This window comes from Nicotiana sylvestris, chromosome 2 (genome assembly GCF_000393655.2).
Source record: "Nicotiana sylvestris chromosome 2, ASM39365v2, whole genome shotgun sequence".
Classification (NCBI taxonomy): domain Eukaryota; kingdom Viridiplantae; phylum Streptophyta; class Magnoliopsida; order Solanales; family Solanaceae; genus Nicotiana; species Nicotiana sylvestris.
In genome coordinates, this window is record NC_091058.1 from 137,206,011 (window position 1) to 137,220,185 (window position 14,175).

Below are 14,175 nucleotides of genomic sequence, written 5' to 3' on the forward strand. Positions count from 1 at the left end.
TAATTCATCTGGGAAGTGTGCACTTTGTGTGACTTCTTTTCTGTTAGAGTCTTATCCTAATTTTAGAACGAGGTTTGGACAAGTTGCAATGCCGGTAAAGCTTCTGTATTCCCGGTACGCTGCCCCCTCGGCTCGAGCTGTCCGCTCGGGTAAGCCAGGTCTAAAACAATAAACCCAGGTTTTTAAACCTAGTATAACAAGCCTCATGTTGGATCCCTAGTAGGAACGTTTGTTTGCATCATGTGCATTTGATGTTGGAGACTCAACACAGGGGTTGGGTCTGTCTAGGACAGGTGTACCCAAATGAAAAAGACCATCCTGATGCATCTTACGTGCTACTTGCACATCTGTTTATTTCGGCTTGCATGTTGACCGGCTTCTAGAACAGAGGAAGAAAATCAAAAAAAAAATCAAAAAATCAAAATAAATAAATAATAATAATATAGGAGTGAGAGGTAGGTATTTAGAAAATTCTGAAATTCTGCCGAAATTCCGAAAAAAAAGACTTCATATCCAAATGAGCCAAAGTTTTCAACTGCCATGTTCTGTCAAAACTGGCGAACTACGCGAGTCTGATTCTCACCGGATGTGATATACGTAGGCAAACCTCATCGGTTTCGGCCCATAATTTTCAAAAAAAAAAAAATCAAAAAAAGTATTTTCCTTTACTTCCTCTCTAGAAAGTTTTTCTTTCTATACAAAAATTATTTTTCTTTTAAAAAAAAAATTTCATTCTTCTTTCAAATTGGAAAGCAAATTCAAAATATATCATTTTTTAGAAGCATTTCTTTCATTAAGAAGGGTCCAACTTCATTTTTGTAAAAGTAGCCCAAAAGAACAAAATTTTTGTTTTGATTGTAAATAAGTAGGTGATGACATTCTTGTCTAAAATAGTTAAATGTCTCCAAAAGGATGCCGGAAGGCCGTTTTTGCAAGAACATCTACTTTAGTAGTTTTTTTAGGTTTTGGCCGTTTAGCAAACACAGCCTTAAAATCTTCTTCCCCGAAGTGCTGAAAGGCCGTATTTGCAAAGACGGATTTTTTATGAAATTTTGATAACCTTTTCTTGAGTCCAAATGAGTCATAACCTTTTAAATTAAATCACCCTAATAAATGTGCAGGATGAGCACAGATGAAAATGAACCCTTCGCAGCTCTTGAAGAGATCCCCTTACAACTCCACATGTGGTGGAATGACCTAGGAAAAGGTAGTCGAGGAACTGTGATAAAAGTTTTGGGTGGTCTTGTCGGACTTTTTAACATCAAGCCAAAATTGGACGTGATTGAAGCCTTGATACCTTTTTGAGATCCGACTCGCAATGTGTTTCGCTTTTCTGATTTTGAGCTCACACCCACGCTAGAGGAAATTGCGGGTTACGCCGGCCTTAGCGAAAACCTTAGAAGTCGGTACCCGGTGTCACCGAGACAAGTATCTCCTCACAAGTTTCTGGATATGTTGAGTATTAGCTGGGATGTACAAGATGAGAATTTATCTGAAGGGTTTTGCACTTTCCAGTTCCTGTACCAACGCTATGGCGATCCCCAAGGTTTTGAAGCACCGAATACTGGTCTGACCAATGCCAGAAATAAAGATAAATGGGAGGCAATGCGAGGTTTGGTTTTTATAGTAGCATTCTTGGGTGTTATAATATGTCCGCGAAAATATGGCAACATAGAATTGGGCCTCGTGGGAATGGTTGATGTCGCAATTAAGAAAGCTAATGGCACATTAGTTCCCCTAATCTTATATGAGATTTACCGAGCCTTGACCATCTGTCGAGAAGGGGGAAAATTCTTCCAAGGCTGCAACTTACTACTACAACTGTGGATATTGGAACATCTCTGCCACCGTGTCGGGTATATGAACTACGGCATGACCGGTTTGGATTGCATCAAAGAATTTGAAAGCCGAGTGGCGGGGGATGGCTCCCTGCCACCGAAGTCATATACATGTCAGCTAAAGTGTGCTACTTTCTCCTAATGGGCATCCAGAGCATTCAACCATATGCTCCTCACAGGGTTTTGCGCCAACTGGGAAGATTTTAAACCGTCCCCCATGACGAAGATTTGAGTATACATGTTGTCGAATTGGGCCCTAAGGCTGTATCCAGAAGGAGGAGTTCGCCAAGTTTGGAATGAGTGCAGATTTCTCGAACCCAAGACTATAGTGCGGGATCTAGCTAGAGGTGAGGTGGACCCCAATTATATGGTTTGGTTTGGCAAAAGACTTCAAATTCCTCGAGAGCCCGAGAGACCTGCTAAGAGACCTCATGTCCAACAATTCACTAACGACTCGCAGGAGCAGTAGGGCTGGTTGGCAAAAGAAGAAAGATATAGGGCTAAGATAAGTAAATTAGAGGGACAAATCAGGGACCTCAAATTTGGCCACAGTATCCAAGCTGCCGCAGATGAAGGGGAAAAGAAAAATCTAACTCAGGAAAACGAGGCTCTCAAAGCTCAAATCCATAAAATGAGAATGGCTGCTAGAAACCCGGAAAGAAGTCGGGCAGATGAAAGGCTTATAAGCGGTCTGAGAAAGAAATACTTGAGTGTCAAGATGACCTAGAAAAATCTGAGGCTAGTCTAGCAAAAGTCCGAGCACAGTTGGCAGAGAATGCAGAAGGGCGGGCAGAGTTTGTGCGACAAATGAAAAGAAAATATGAGGGGACAATCGCCAATTTAAAGAGAAAGTTAATCACCCTTGAAAGTGAGGCGGTCAAATAGGCCAGGAATTTTAAAGCCGACAGGGAACATTGTTATGCTTTGATGGCCCAAATGGACGAAGATATCCAACAATTGCGGAATCAAAATCACCATGACAATCAAGTGTTGGAAGCCCGGAGTCAACAAATCGGGCGTTTACTTCAGGAAAAGGGTATTGTCCGAGAGAGGGTTAGAGCCATTGCCGACTACATCGTCATGAAATGTCAAGCATGTGAGGATATGACTCAGATCACTTTCTTCACTGTTGTAATGACATTTGTCAGCCAGATAATGAATGATTTGAGGCAGCTTCAAGGGAATCTTACACTTAGGCCCGTGAGACCGAATGATGTCCCACGGGCCCCAGGAGTTGAAGCATTGATGTATTCATGATTTTTCACTTATTGAGTCTGTATTTTGGAAATTATTTTTTTAGGCTATTGGTAGTTTTAAAATTCCAAGAAAATGAGCAGTTTGAAGTCTTTGTAATAGAAAGTTTAGGAGATTATTAATGAAAATTTGAAAATTCCCAAAAAAAAAAATTGTTTCTTTTTCGCACTTGTTTTTTCTTGAACTATGTAATGATCTGATTCACGCGGCATCGTGATACGTAGGCAATCCTCATCGGATCCGGTCACGTTTTTGTAAATAACTTCAAATAAAAGTGGATAGAAAAAAAAAGAAAATTGGGAAAATAAGCAGAGCCGGGAAGAAACATGCAGCTGTTGCGAAACATGTAGAAACACATTTAACTGTATAGGTGCATCACACCCCAACGTGCGATTTCCTATGTGTTAATTGCTTCAAACTAACTAGTTTGTTGTCTTCCAATTCAGAGGTTCTATAGTAAGGTGGTTGGTTTTGTGGTAGTCTGGCTTCACATTCATACTTCACAGGGTCAAAAGGAAGCGTTGAAATGTCTTCAGAAATTCCTCTGCCAATAGTTCCTATTCCAGAAGATAGTCCGATCTCGGCCATCACAACTTCTGAGTCAACAACGGCTGAGGAAAATAGAATTCTGCGTCTCCGCATGATGGAAATGTGGGACGTCTAGGCCAATGGAAAAGAACCGCCCAGTGCAATCCCTGGATTCCCTGAGCTTTTCCCCAGGGCAAGTGGGACCTCCAACATCCCCATAAGTTATCCAAATACCCCACTGGAGTATCCTACCATTTCAGCCCACTTTGCTGGAACATCTTCTGAGTCTCGCCCCCAGGTTTTAGCTTCAAGCATGACTTCAAACATATTCACCGCGCCACCTTGTTCAGCTACGACACAACCTGCTTTACCCAGGCCTAACTTTGATTCATCTTCCTTCACATTTCAAGCACCATCTTTCCAAGTGGAACCTCCTCAGTTTCCTACTTATACTTACCCTCAACCACCCCAATTTGAGTTTGCTGCGGGGCAAGAAAAGACCACCAAAACTCCCGAGCAAGAAGAGATTGTGAGGAAGATGAGGAGTATGGAACAGAGTCTCAAAAGCATACAAGGTTTGAGCGGACAGAAAAGTGTATCCTATGCCGATTTATGCATGTTCCCTCATGTGCACCTACCATTGGGATTCAAAACCCCAAAATTTGAGAAATACGATGGGCATGGTGATCCTATTGCTCATCTCAAGAGATATTGCAATCAGCTGCGAGGAGCCGGTGGAAAGGAAGAACTACTCATGGCCTATTTCGGAGAAAGTCTGGTTGGCATTGCATCTGAGTGGTACATGGACCAGGATATATCCCGCTGGCACATCTGGGATGATCTTGCTAGAGATTTCGTCAGGCAGTTCCAGTACAAAATTGATATTGCTCCAGATAGGAACTCATTGACAAACTTGAAAAAGAAATCCTCAGAAAGCTTCCGAGAGTACGCAGTTAAATGGCGTGAGCAGGCATCCAGGGTAAAGCCTCCGATGTATGAAGTTGAAATGGTCACAGTTTTCCTTCAAGCTCAGGAAGCTGACTACTTCCAGAATATGATGTCCGCAATGGGTAAACCGTTCGCTGAAGCTATCAAGATTGGCGAAATGGTTGAAAATGGGCTAAAAACGGGTCGAATTCTAAGCCAATCTGCTATCAAAGCTACCTCCCAAGCCATTCAGGGTGGGTCTGGAGGAATAGAAAAGGGAAAGAAAAGGGAAGAAACATTCATGGCAGCGTCGGGTACAAGGAGAAACTATACTCCCAGATCCCTTTTCTCAGAAAGGACCCCGCAACACTATTACCCTCACCAAGATTTGGCCTATACTCCTTAGCCATACTCGGTCACGAATACTCTGCCTTATGTCCGGCCACAACAACAAGCCAACAGAAATCAAGCTCCATTTCCTAGAAACCAACCTCCTTACCAAACCCACTACAACCCCCGTCCTCCACAAAATAATTTCCACCCTCATGAACCGCCCAAGAGACCAAATTTCACACCAATTGGCGAAACCTACTCCAGCTTGTTACCAAAGCTTGTTCAAATGGGTCTTCTACAGCCTGTTCCTCAAACCAGGTTAAACCCAGCATAACCCGCTTACAGAGCCGGTACCTGATGCGCCTATCACTCAGGGGCAGAAGGGAATGACACAGATGATTGCTGGACTCTAAAGAGAGCCATGGAGAACTTGATAGAACAAAGGGAGATAGTGTTGAGGGATGAAGAGGTTCCCAATGTGACCAACAACCCACTTCCAGCCCACAACAACGGGCCGGTAATTGGAATGATTTGTGAGGATGAAGAATTTGACCCAGCATTGAAGGCCATCATTGCCATTGCTGACAAAGAAAAGAAACCAAAAGTTGCCTCGAAGCAAGATAAAGGGGAGAAAAAGAAAGAAACTACCCCTCCAAAGTCAGAGAAGAACATGGAAGTTGAGACCGGGGCAACGCCTCTCAAAGATGTTGTTCTCTACGTCCCTCAAGGCCGTAAAGAAAAGCAGATGACATTGAGTCCTCCCAGGAGATTCGAGCTGAACAAAACAACCCAGATGTATGTGCCCAAGGGGGTTTATGTGATGCAGGGGCCAATTAAACCATCAAGGCTGAATGAGCCCATGGTTATTGGACGCGCGCCACAGAAGCCCATGAAAGATCCTACTGCTGTGCCCTGGAACTATAACAAAACGATGGTGACCTATAAAGGCGAAGAAATCCCAGGAAAAGTTCAAGAAAATAACCCTGTTGAAAAGTATTCCAATTTGGAAGAGGTAAACAACGCTACTAGAAAGCGCTTCCCATTTAAGAAGCCTGTGAGTGCCGAAGAAGCGGAGGTTTTCTTCCAAAACATGAAAATGGCAGATTATGAGGTGATTGACCAGCTTCGAAAATCTCCCGAACAAGTCTCCTTGTTGGCTTTGTTGATGAATTCCGCCGAACATCAGAAGGTATTGATCAAGACCCTTAACGAAGCATATGTGCCTGTTGACATTTCTGTAGAGCAGTTGGAGAGAATGGCAGAAAGATTTTTCGCAATCAACCAGATCACTTTCAGCAAAAATGATTTACCCTCAGAAGGGGCCGCACATAACAAATCCTTGCACCTAACAGTCAAATGCAAAGGGTACTACGTGAAAAGGGTGATGTTGGACGGAGGCTCTGGAGTAGATATTTGCCCACTTTCAACTCTACAGCGCATGGAAATTGGGATCGAAATAATCCGACCCAACAATGTCTGTGTACGTGCCTTCGATGGTATCAAAAGGGACATAATTGGAGAGATCGATCTAATTCTGACCATCGGCCCAGTAGACTTTGAAGTAACCTTCCAGGTTCTAGACATGGACACATCCTACAACTTTCTTTTGGGGAGGCCATGGATTCATGCAGCGGGGGCTGTACCCTCCACTCTTCATCAGATGGTGAAGTTCAAGCATAAGGACCAAGAGATTGTGGTCCATGGAGAAGATGAGCAATCAATTTATTGGGACCCATTAGTCCCATGTCTTGAAGCAAGAGAGGGGAGTGCGCACATATTTTATCAGGCTTTTGAAATTGTGGTTGCAGACCAGTACAAAGAAGGAAACTCTTTCCCCCAACCCTTCCTTTCTAATGCATCAATCATGGTGGCCAAAGAGATGATCCGACATGGCTTCAAACTGGGGAAGGGACTTGGGAAATCATTGCAAGGGATAGTTGAACTTATCACCCTGCCCACCAGTGAAAAGTTCTTCGGGGTAGGCTTCCGACCCACTCCAGCTGATAGAAGATGGGCAAATGATAGAAAGAATGATGGTTGGGTTTTGCCTCAGCCGGTTCCGCATCTGTACAGAACATTTGTCAAGCCAAAATACCATAAGAAAGAAGAAGATGAGGCCTTTACTGCCGAAGAGATTGAGAAGATCTGTGGGGCAATGAGGAAGATACTATATGAAACCCACATGGTCCAGCCAGGGGAGGGCTCAAGCACCGCTGAGGTGCTATATATAGGACCCAATGCCAAGTTGCAAAATTGGAAGGCTACGCCATTCCCAATCAGGCGGGAGTCCCGGTAGACCTGTCTTGCCACTTTTTCTGCATCACGAGTTATTTTAGGGTGTAACTCGGATGTTTTTCTTTTGGTTTCCTGTCTTTTAAATACTAATGTGAACCTTGTTATCTTCAAAATTCAATGAAATGAAATTAATATTGCATCGTTCATCTCTCTTCATTCTTTCTGTTTTTTGTTACTTTTTCTTATTTCTTCTTTCAGTTCTAATAATGCGGCTTTAAATAACATAACATGCTTGTGGACTTCATGCCCAGATCCAAACACGCTGTCTAATTGCGAAATAATGAACCAAGAACCAGAATATGATGAAGAAGAGGCTTTTAAGGAAATAAATCGAGAATTGGAACAATTTGAGAATAAACCTAAGCCAAACTTAAATGAAACCGAGCTAGTGAATTTGGGTAGCTCGGAAGAGGTCAAAGAAACCAAGATAAGCATTCATACAGATGAAAGAACCAGGGACGCATTGATCCAACTTTTGTTTGAATTCAAAGATGTGTTTGATTAGTCCTACGATTACATGCCGGGATTAAGTGTCGATCTAGTGGTCCATAAATTGCCAACCTACCCCGATTATTCCCCTATCCAGCAAAAATAGAGGAAGTTCAAAGTTGATATCAGTGACAAGATTAAAGAAGAGGTCACAAAATAATTAAAGGCGGGGGTGGTTCGAGTGGTCCGATACACCACATGGCTGGCTAATATAGTTCTTGTGCCAAAGAAAGATGGGAAAATTCGGGTGTGCGTTGACTACCGAGATCTTAACAAAGCAAGCCCCAAGGACAATTTCCCTTTGCCAAACATCCACATCCTTGTTGATAACTGCGCCAAACATGAAATACATTCTTTTGTGGATTGTTACGCAGGATACCACCAGGTGTTAATGGATGAAGAAGATGCAGAAAAGACCATTTTTACCACACCATGGGGCACTTATTGTTATAGAGTCATGCCATTTGGTCTGAAGAATGCCGGGGCAACCTACATGAGGGCCATGACTGCCATTTTTCATGATATGATGCACCAAGAGATAGAGGTGTATGTGGACGATGTAATCATCAAATCCAAAACCCAGGACGACCACGTTCGGGACTTGAGAAAATTCTTTGGGCGGCTGCGCAAATATGATTTGAAACTGAACCCAACCAAATGTGCATTTGGAGTACCATCCGACAAACTCTTGGGATTCATAGTCAGTCGGAGGGGCATCGAGTTAGATCCAACAAAGATAAAGTCTATTCGGGATTTGCCTCCTCCAAGAACCAAGAAAGATGTTATGAGTTTTTTGGGAAGATTGAATTACATCAGTCGTTTCATCGCTCAGTTGACCTCCACGTGTGAACCCATATTTAAGTTGTTAAAGAAAGATGCGGCAATCAAATGGACAATTGAATGTCAAGAAGCTTTTTATAAAATCAAGGAATATCTGTCGAATCCGCCGGTCTTGGTCCCACCTAAGCCAGGGAGGCCTCTATTTTTGTACCTGACCGTCTTGGAAAATTCTTTTGGTTGTGTCCTCGAGCAACATGACGTGACCGGAAAGAAGGAGCAGACCATTTACTATATGAGCAAGAAGTTTACTAGTTATGAAGCCAAGTACACTTTATTGGAAAGAACTTGCTGTGCTTTGACATGGGTCGCTCTGAAGCTGAGGCATTATTTGCAAGCTTACACCACCTACCTCGTAACAAGGTTGGATCCTTTAAAGTACATATTTCAGAAACCAATGCCCACTGGGAGATTAGCAAAATGGCAGATCTTGCTTACGGAGTTTGACATAGTCTTTGTCACTCGCACGACAATGAAAGCCCAGGCGTTAGCAGATCATTTGGCTGAGAACCCGATTGATGATGAGTACCAACCATTGAGTACTTATTTTCCAGATGAAGAGATAAACACCATAGGAGTAGTCTCGGAAGACGCTCATGCTTGGAAGATGTTCTTTGATGGGGCTGTAAATGCCAAAGGTGTAGGAATTGGGGCAATCTTGATCTCACCCACTGGTCAACACTATCCGGCTACAGCTAGGCTTCGTTTCTTTTGTACGAACAATACAGCTGAATATGAAGCCTGCATCATGGGCATGAATATGGCGATCGATCAAGATGTTGAAGATTTGTTGATTATGGGGGATTCTGATCTGATTATCCGGCAAGCCCAGGGTGAATGGGAAACTCGAGATGTCAAGCTTATTCCTTACCGGCAGCACGTGGAGGATCTCGGCAAGCAATTCAAATCAATAGAGTTCAGGTATATCCCGTGGTGTCACAATGAACTAGCCGATGCACTTGCTACCTTAGCTTCAATGTTACCTTATCCAGGCAATGCCCACATCGATCCCTTGGAAATCCAAATCAGGAAAAGACACGGTTACTGTAATGTAATCGAGGCGGGACCAAGTACCCAACCATGGTACCACGATGTTAAGAGGTTCTTGAAAACACAAGAATACCCCGAACATGCTATTGGAGATCAAAAGAGAATTATTAGGCGGCATGCGAGTGGATTCTTTTTGAGCGGCGAGGTATTGTATAAAAGAACCCTGAATCTCAACTTGTTAAGATGTGTTGACGCCGAAGAAGCAGGAAGAATCATGCATGAAGTACACGCAGGAGTGTGTGGACCTCATATGAACGGGTATGTCTTGGCGAAGAAAATCCTTCGATCCGGGTATTATTGGATAACTATGGAGAAAGACTGCTTCAGCTTCATCCGGAAATGTCATCAGTGTCAGGTGCATGGAGATCTGATTCATGCACCTCCAACAGAGCTACATCCTATGTCGGCATCGTGGCCTTTTGTCGCCTGGGGTATGGATGTCATTGGTCCGATTGAGCCGAAAGCTTCAAATGGGCACAGATTCATATTGGTCGCTATTGACTACTTCACAAAATGGGTCGAAGCTGTCACTCTCAAATCGGTCACTAAGAAAGCTGTGGTGGATTTTGTACATTCAAATCTTATCTGTCGTTTTAGTATTCTTGCAACTATCATCACAGATAATGCGGCAAACCTGAATAGTCACTTGATGGGGGATGTATGCGAACAGTTCAAAATAACGCATAGGAACTCCACTCCTTATCGGCCCAAAGCCAATGGCACTGTTGAAGCGGCAAACAAAAACATCAAGAAGATTTTGAGAAAGACAATCCAGAGTTCCAGACAGTGGTATGAACAGTTACCTTTTGCCTTGCTGGGATATAGCACTACAGTGCGCACATGAGTAGGCGCAACCCCATACTTGTTGGTTTATGGGACCGAGGCTGTGATACCGGCAGAGGTAGAAATTCCTTCGCTCCGGACCATTGTTGAAGCAGAGATTGAAGATAGCGAGTGGGTTAAGACTCGATTGGAGCAGTTGACCTTAATTGACGAAAAACGAATGGCTGCGGTTTGTCACGGGCAGTTGTACCAACAAAGAATGGCCCGTGCTTACAATAAGAAAGTGTGACCCAAGAATTTTGAAGTAGGTCAACTAGTGTTAAGGCGCATTATTCCACATCACCAGGAAGCGAAAGGAAAATTTGCTCCTAATTGGAAAGGTCCGTACATCATCAGGAAGATATTGCCAAGAGGAGCTTTATATCTGGGTGATATTGAAGGAAATGATCCTGAAACAGCTGTGAATGTGGATGCAGTCAAAAGGTACTATGTTTGAGTTTACTTCGGTGATGTCTTGGCACATTTGAGATGATTAAGGCTTTTATTCCCGCTACCCAAACACTATCAACTTTTTTTTTACAAACCTTTTGAGCCGGTTACATTTCTTTGGCTAACCTCTTTGGAATCCAAAAACACCGTTGAACCCAAAAAAAATGATTTTGCCTGAACTACGTCTGACTTGATTTCGAAAGGATATGTAGGCAGTCTCTCTCTGGGGTTCAGTCACACCAAAACAAAAATCCAATTTTCCCTGAAGTTGAAACTGGGGCAGATGTTATAATGGTTCAACCACGGGCACACCAAATGGTTCCGAAGTTGTAATTTCATCCACAATTCTTTTTACCAAAAACCAAGTACAAGTCCTTCGGATCAATTGCCAAAGGCGGGGGAAACCAAGAAATATCATGGTTGGAAGCCGATGCATTCTAAAATTGAGAGAAATAAAATGAGATAATCTTGTCGGTGAAAACCTTCGGGCACCATGTGGCGACGAGAGTAGAGAAACCAAGAATGAGAGAGTCCGTTTAGTGAAAACCCGCAAAAAGTACTATCGGGCGACGGTGAGAAGAGAAATGAGAGAGGTCACTAGCGAAAACCCGCAAAGGGCGCTGTCGGCCGAAAAGATGATTTCACCACAGAAAGTTCTGGCAAGGTTCCCTGGTTGGGAAACATAGATCCGTTTTGGTTCATGAGGAAATGCAAGTTCGTGAGGTTCGGGTATCCAGTCCAAAAAGCATGTCATGTCAGTTTGAAGCCAGCATGCACCTCAGATAAGTCCTTCTTTTCCCCCAAAAGGGACGCTTATCTTTTAAATTCGTTTTTCCGCTCTTTGTTTACCTTTCCTTGAATCCCTTTCGGCTTAACCCTAAATTCCAAATGTGTTAGAAAGAAAAGGTGGCAGGACCGGTTTCACAGAGCTTCGTCTGCCAAGAGGTGAAGAAAATACCCAGCCTCAGTGGTGCGTTAGTCCAATCTTGACTGATCATGATGTTTGATTACCTCCAAAGTAAAGGCATTGAAAAAAAGAGAGAAGAAAGTCAAAGGCAAAGGTCTATAAAGCGGAATGAGAACCAAAGCCTTACACGGGCGAGTCATCATGAAATCCTGAAATCTGAGTCTTATCAGTTTGAAAGGGGGTCGCCTTTGAAGCCAATCAATGGCGAAGTTTCTCAACAGAAATGAGGCCGGGACCAAGCAATTGGAATGATCAAGACCACCGAACCAACCACCATTTTCAAACTAACAATTGTTCTTTGTTTGGAAAATTGAAACAAGTGCAATCCAAAGCAACCGTGCAAGAAGCATGTGCAACCAAAAGGGAAAAAAATGCACAAGTGCAAGAAACAGCTTTGCAGCAAGGAATAAACCCAAAAGGGAAGTTTCCTCCAAATTCTTTCCTGCATTTTTGCTGAACAAAAAATAATTAAAAAAAAACGAAAAGAGAAATAAGAAGAAAATTCCAAAAAAGGGGTTAGTTTAGAATCCCCAATATCAACCTATTTTTCGCCAACATTAGGGCTCCAATTCCTGAGTTGAGATTTTAGACATAGGGCCTCCATTCCCTAGTCACCTTTGCCAACATTAGGGCTCCAATCCCTGAGTTGAGATTTTAGACATAGGGCCTCCTTTCTCTAGTCGTCTTTAGCTGACATTAGGGCTCCAATCCCTAAGTTGAGCGATTTTCTTTTAGCCGACATTAGGGCTCCAATCCCTGAGTTGAGCAATTTTCTTTTAGCTGACATTAGGGCTCCAATCCCTGAGTTGAGCAAGTTTCCTTTAGTCGACATTAGGGCTCCAATCCCTGAGTTGAGAAATTTTCTTTTAGCCGACATTAGGGCTCCAATCCATGAGTTGAACAAGTTTCCTTTAGCCGACATTAGGGCTCCAATCCCTGAGTTGAGCGATTTTCTTTTAGCCGACATTAGGGCTCCAATCCCTGAGTTAAGCAATTTTCTTTTAGCCGACATTGGGGCTCCAATCCCTGAGTTGAGCGATTTTTCTTTTAGCCGACATTAGGGCTCCAATCCCTGAGTTGAGCAATTTTCCTTTAGCAGACATTAGGGCTTCAATCCCTGAGTTGAGCAAGTTTTCTTTTAGCCGACATTAGGACCCCAATCCCTGAGTTGAGCAAGTTTCCTTTAGCCGACATTAGGGCTCCAATCCCTGAGTTGGGCAATTTTCATTTAGCCGGCATTAGGGCTCCAATCCCTGAGTTGAGCGATTTTTCTTTTGCCGACATTAGGGCTCCAATCCCTCAGTTGCGTCTTTCAGACTTGAGGTTTCCAATCCCCTCATCAATTCTGTAGATTTTTATGGCAATTAACTCATGAAATTTTCCTAGTGAAACTGGAGCAGAAAAATTTCGTTCGTTTGTTTGTTTTGTTGTCTGAGCAGGTTTGACCTCGAGGCACATGGATCGAGATGACCTATGGAGTGAGTCTCAATCCAGATTAAAATAAAGGAAGAAAAGAACAAAAGAAGATGAGCCCAAATACTAGAACAAACAAAGTGCGTATCTCTCAAAATATGATTGAAGTCACGAGCTCCGCCAATCCCGCTTCACTCAATGCTGCAGAAATAAACAAGCGCCTACAACTTGCGAGCATCAAGATTCAGATCGAAGTCTACAAGCAGAATCAGCTAAGACTCAATTTACGAAAGAATTATAGATAGGAATCTTGTAACTAGTAGTTGATAGGCATAGCTAGCTTAGTTTTAATTCTCCTTTGGTGTAATAAGGAGGTCGGTAAAGCAGTAGTAACAGCATGCAACAGCAGTAACAACAGCATCGCAGTTCCATTGGTAGTCCCAACTACCAAAACTTCCCGAACTACATTGACCTGATTCCCGTTTAGCCCAGGATATGTCGGAAACCTTTGAAGCAAAGGTTCGGTCAAATCTTTCAAAAACAAAAAATGCTTCACACGGAGTATTCCAACGGGCAAAAATCGCTCGTATCCGCTCACTTTATCTTTGCACGAAAACTCTTCGTGTTTTCGGACAAAGAGGAACAGCTGTGAGCACGTGATTTTTGCCATATATGAGAATTACTCCCAAAAATTCAAAATAAAACAATTTTCCTTTGTGTGCAATTTTTGAATTTTCGGGGCATTTTTGATAATTATTTGTATTTTTGCATGTGCATGTTAATGTGTTAAATTAATAAAAAATATAAAAATATGTCGCATTTGCATTTGATATTTATTTAAGTGTTTTTTACAAAAACGAAAAAATCATAAAAAATAACGTACGTTGCATTTTAGCATTTAACGTCCAAATTGTGTGATTTTATCGTTAATTGCTACTTAAATGTGCGATAATTGTTATTAGGAGTTAATTA